Below are 5845 nucleotides of genomic sequence, written 5' to 3'. Positions count from 1 at the left end.
ATTTTATTCAAAAAAGGAAAAAATTAAAGATTAATAAAAGTTTTAGAAAAAAACAATTATAAATATATAAGGTACCAAAAGAAGAAGAAGAAGAAGAAGAAAAAATTTCTTTGATTTTTTTTTTGGTTTTTTTGGGAGGGGTGGGAAGAATCCTATATCTCCTTTTTGTCTGTAACCAGCCTCTTGTTGGAGTCTCTGGTCAGCTTGGGGTCCTGTGGCTTGATTGTTTTCTTAAGTCAGTTTGTTCGATCAGGCAGAAAAATGCTCTGTTTTACCCAAGATTTTGAGATCCCCCTCCCTGGTTAGTTTTCTGGGAGGGTGATCTGCTTTGAGAATCACAAATGAGGGGGATGCAGTGATGAGGCTAGGTTCTGGGTAGAGTTGAGGCCTTTCAACAAACAGTTGCTTTTCCCTCGGGCTATTTTGTGAAAAACTCACAGCGCCCAGCCTGGAGCCATTCTCAGGGTGTCTGTATTTCAATTGATTGTGGAGGCTGCTAGAGGGAGGGGCAGTCTCTGGCTCTGGTTACCCAGAGCGGAAAGCCACTCTTATGGCTGGCGCCTGAGCTGGGTGACTTTTCCCTGGATGGAGCTGAGTCTGGCAGGTCACTTTGCCGTTAAGTTCTTGTGACCTGCTCAATGACTCATTTTATTCCAAGGCCTGAGTTGGAGCTAGCAGCTCCTCTGAGCTTTGTCGGTATCCAAGATGGAGATCACTGTTGCTGGGGGGGAAGGGGTGGCCTTCCCTCCTCTGCTCCCTGAGATGGAGTGAGGACGTCAGGCTTGTACTCACGCCGAGTCTTGGATCCTGGGTCGTCTCTGGTCTGCAAACTGCAGGATGAAGATGTCCGCCCCTTTTCAGTTCTTGCTGGTGTTGAGTAGAATCCGCTCCCCCACTGCGTCTGGCTTCTTCGTCCCGGACTCTCTGTGGCTCAGGTATGGGTGCCCTGCAGTTGCCGCCGCGACCCTGCTGCCACCGTGGCGGCTGCTGGCAAGCGCTCAGATGTGTCTCCTTGCCTTGGCTTCCCCTCTCTTGCCTAACTCTCTGTCCTGTGATGGCACACTTGGTGTGATTCTCTGGCTTAGGACTGTTCACTGGAACTCTAAAACTGCTTTCTATGCAAGAGCTTGTTCAGATTCCAGCTTCTCCTCCGCCATCTTCCCCCTAAAAATTTTTTAAAGTTTACATATATTCATACATACATACATATATACACATACATATATGTGTGTATGTATATTTTTTATTTGAAGTCAATAAATTTTATTTAATCATTTTTACATGTTGTAATTCCTTCACTGCCCATCAAACTGATGCTCAAGATTTCTCTTGAAATCTAAGGGAGCCCTTTTTGAAGCAAACAATTTTCAAGCCAGCCATACCACTGCTCGGGAGGCCAAAATCTAGTTGCTATGTTCAAATGGCCAACCAAAAGCAGAAACTCTGATCAGCCCTGCCACAAATCTTTTATTAGGGCTTCTTTTAGCACTATTACAGAATTACTGATGACACACCTAAAATCTTTGAAATGTCATTTTGCAAGCAAATTTTGGGATCACTTTTTAAGTCCAACAGCTTGATTCAACTGCTGAATGCCTGCCTAGAGAAAGAAAAGCATTTGCTGAAAAGATCAGTTATCCTAAGTATTATCAATATGAATTGTGAAACTGCATATATTGTATCAATAGAAATACCAGGTTTACCATGGACAAAGCCAAGAAAACCAACGATGCCAGATATTGAGTTTCTATTGCACTGTCCTTTGAACACATCAGCAGGAGGTATTGCTGAATGCAAGTACCATACAGTGTAATGTAAGTGTGTGTGTGTGTATATATATATATATATATATATATATGTCGTGGGGTTTGAACTCTGGGCCTGGGCACTCTCCCTGAGCCTCTCTGTGCTCAAAGATAGCCTTCTACAACTTGAGCCACAGCACCACTTCCAGCTTTTTCTGTTTTTCTGAGGAATCGAATCCAGGGCTTCATGCATGAGAGGCAAGCACTCTATCCTTAAGCCACATTCCCAGCCCCAATGTGAAGTTTTTAAGTGGCAAGATCACATAAAATAATAACAATTATTACTATTGAGTATGGCATACTCAAGTCTATGAAGTTTACCTAGGAAGCAAGTTTTGCAGAGATCCATGTCACTGCATTAAAGACACCGGTAGCAGTGCTAGGGGAGCAATCTCATGACATCCATCACAAGAGATGTCCATATTTAGCATGTCACAGTAGCGAGCAATGAACATGGGCATCTGTAAGTTCTAGTCCAACCAGACTAGGAAGGGGGACCTGAGCTGATCCTGATCCATCCCTCCCAGCCACCCCTCACCCATTGAAGACTTTAGGAAGAACTATTTCTAGGTGGTGGAGCAAGGCAGAGGCACCATGGTCTTTTACAACCAGAACGTGGATAAAGAGGACAGACCACACACATGATCCCAGTGGCCCGTGAGCTCAACCTTTATTGTGGAAGTAGAGGAATCAGAATGGATTTCTCAGGGACCGTCCCCCAACAGAAATCCATGTTTCTCCTGCAAAAGTTCTGACTCTGTCACGTGCACATTGATTTGTATAACACACCAGATAGGGACCTGTGTGTCATACACACACATGCACACACACACACACACTCAGCCATCATGGGTTTGTGTCACCTAGCTACCCACCCTGGAAATGATCATCCCACCTAAACTCAGCAGACGAAGCAAAGCCTATTCCCTGTCGGTGGATTGACTACATCTCCCTTTTGAGCTCTCCTAATGAGTGATCCAAGCGGTGAAGACAAATGCAAATTTTCTTGCAGATAAACAGTCATTGAACATTCTGAAATAGAATGGTCTCCAACATGACAACAGTCCTGGGGTTTGAACTCAGGACCCTTAGCGCGCTGTCCCAGAGCTTCTTTTTTGCTCAAGGCTGGGCATTCTACCACTTTAGCCACAGCACCACTCCTGGCTTCTGTGTGTGTGTGTGTGTGTGTGTATGTGTTATAATGAGGAATTGAACGCAGGGCTTCATGCATGCTAGGAAAGCACTGTACCACATTTTGTGCCCTAGGGTAATGTTTTGTTTTGTTGTTTTAAATTTTCATTGTAAATGCATTGAACAGGGGAGTTACAGTTAATAAGAGAAGTAATGAGAGCCAGTCACCTGTGGCTCATGCCTGTCATTCCAGCTACTCAGGAGGAGGCTGACATCTAGAGGATCATGGGCAAACTGGAAGTCCTGCCATATTTGTGGTTCAGTGTGGTACTGAGCACCAGCCTGGATCTGAAGAAGCTAGGGGACAGTGCCCAGGACCCAGAGTAAAAATGGTAGAATGCTAATCTTGAGCACAAAAAGCCCAGGGCCATAGTGTGTTTTGAACTCAGGGCCATGGATTACTGTACCTGAGGTTCTTCAGCTCTAGCCTGGACACTACCACATTGAGCCTTAAATATAGCACAACTTCTGGTTTGTTGGTAGTTTCATGAGCGATCATAATCTCAAGGACTCTCCTTGCCCTAAGGCTGGTGATCCTATCAGATCTCAGCCTCCTCCTGAGTAACCATACTTGTCTAGGCTGCATTGAATTATGCATCTTCCTGATTTCCTTGTCATGTCCAAAACGAGCTTTACAACATCGGTGCAGGGGGGGGGAGTGGGGGGGAAGGAGAAGGATTGGGATTGGGGAGGAGGGGGGGGCTGGGAAGGGACGTGAAGGGTAAACAAAAGGAGGAGGCTGCAATGCTTGGTAAGAAATGTACGCATTATCCTGCCCATGTAATTGTAACCCCTCTGTACACTATGTTCACAAATAAAATTAAATTAAAAAAAAAAGAAAAAAAAAAGAAAAGGGACAGAGTCTGACTGAGGAGAAGCTCGCCCGAGAGGAACCTCTGGTTTCCAGCTTCCAACACATCCTGGAAACAGGCGAGTTTCCAGGATCCTCTTCCCTCCAGAATACCCCCAAATCCTGAAATTGAAATCCTTCCCCTAAGAGCCCTGGCCTTGGTCCAATCAAACCTCTTTCCATAATCCTGTAATTTTTTTTGTTTAATTTCTTCTCCCTCGTCCTGTTTTTCTTTTTTTTTTTTTAAATTTCTCCCTACAGATTATTGTCCCCAGGAATAAGGACCCAGCCTGTTCGTGGAAGCCCTTTATTCTGGGTGTATAATGTTCCAGGTTGGAATTAAAAATTCGCTCTCGAAGGAGGCTGTGGTCATAATTCACGTGTCCAAAATGAGTGTTTTTTTTGGGGGGGTGGGTCACTTGGGGAAGAAGAAAGACAGAATGATGTGGGACAGGAAGCAGTGGGATTTCTTTCTTCTCTGCTCACTTCCTTCCTCACAGGTAGACTTCCCTTCACAGGCAGAAACTTGTCCAGGAATCTGCTTCCCACCCCCACACACCCCATTCCAGCAGAATAGTCCTCTGGGAAGTTGAACAATCCTTGCTTTCCAGAAGTTTTTTGTTTTTTGCTTTTTTTTTTCCTCTCCTACGAGGTCATCTATCTTGACTTCCAGCTTTGCTACTTCCTCCTCCTCATCCTCCTCCGCCCCTTCTCCTGAAATTTGTGCTCCCACAATACTTAACCTAGTGATCCAGTAAACCACATCCTAAACATATCATTCTTACATGGATGATTGACTCAATGTCCCCTGCCCAGCCCATTCCAATGGAATGATTGGACAAACTGAATTCTAGAAAAGAACCCTAGAGTAGTTATTATTATTATTATTATTATTATTATTATTATTATTATTATTATTATTATTATTATTATTATTATTCAGAATAACTCCAGGCTCACACCTGCCATCCTAGCTACTCAGGAGGCTGAAATCTGGAGGATCGTGGTTCAAAGCCTGATTTCTCTCCTTACCCAACCATCAGAACCTAGGAATGCAGAGGATTGGGTTAGACTCAAACTACACCCTTTGGTCCATTCGTTGTTCAGTCCAAGGTGGGGATGGAGTAAGAATTATTTCTTATTAGCCCATGAAACAGGAGGAAATCACAGTGTGTGCTTTTCCTGGGTCCATCCCCAGACTCACAGGGATGCCCACCCCAAAAATATTAGCCGTAATTCAACATGGGTCCCCAAGAACTCAGGCTCACTCGACATCAGTGGTAGAGATTTTTACTCTGGTCATGCGAGTGGTGGCACAAGAAACCAATAAAGGCGCTGGAAGGGTTGGGAGAGAGAGCGGGGAAACTTCCACCAGGTCCAGGCAGAAGAGGGTTTAGAACCAAACTTCTGGGCTGGGCCAGATGAAGGTGTGTACAGTGAGCACAGGGCAGAGAGAGAGGAAATAGTAGAGGTGAGCAAGGGGGTGTGTGGGTGGAGAGCACTCAGAACTGACCTCAGGGTCTTGGGGGTGGAGAACTTGTCATAGTCTGAGTGAAAGGTGATGGGGCAGAGGAGGAAGTGAGTTCAGAGGAAGAAGTGAGCTCAGTGGGTGAGGAAGTGACTTCAGAGGAAGAGACAGTGGTCTTAGAGGCACAGGAAGTGAGCTCAGAGGAAGAAGTGAGTGAAGCCCCGGGGGGGCTGGTCAGTCTGAAGGAGGCATGATGGGGCAGAGGAGGAAGTTCCCCAGATGGTTAGGAAGTGACTGCAGAGGAAGAGGAAGTGGCCTCTGAGGAAAAGGAAGAGGAAATGGCCTCAGAAGAAGAGGAAGTGGCCTCAGAGGGAGAAAGTGACTGTGGGACCTGTGGGGGACCCATCATTGTCTGCAGGAGGCATGATGAGGCAGAAGAGGAAGCTCTTCAAATGCTTAGGAAGTGACCTCAGAGGATGAGGTAGTACATTCAGAGAAATAGGAAGTGAGCTCTGAGGAAAAGGAAGCACA

The 5845-nt window shown here is 45.4% G+C and overlaps 1 non-coding gene across 1 annotated transcript; it reads right to left on the bottom strand.

Annotated features, from left to right (window-relative positions):
- Positions 1-1674: 1674 nt before the first annotated feature.
- LOC138815584 (small nucleolar RNA SNORA8) lies at positions 1675-1812 on the bottom strand. Its single transcript, XR_011368397.1, has one exon. It is a non-coding gene; the product is annotated as a small nucleolar RNA SNORA8 (small nucleolar RNA).
- Positions 1813-5845: the final 4033 nt, after the last annotated feature.

The sequence above is a fragment of the Dipodomys merriami genome, unplaced genomic scaffold, assembly GCF_024711535.1.
Source record: "Dipodomys merriami isolate MVZ:Mamm:240054 unplaced genomic scaffold, mDipMer1.0.p SCAF_651, whole genome shotgun sequence".
Lineage (NCBI taxonomy): Eukaryota > Metazoa > Chordata > Mammalia > Rodentia > Heteromyidae > Dipodomys > Dipodomys merriami.
Note: the sequence above shows the minus strand (reverse complement) of the source record. Positions and strands in the feature narration are given on the sequence as shown.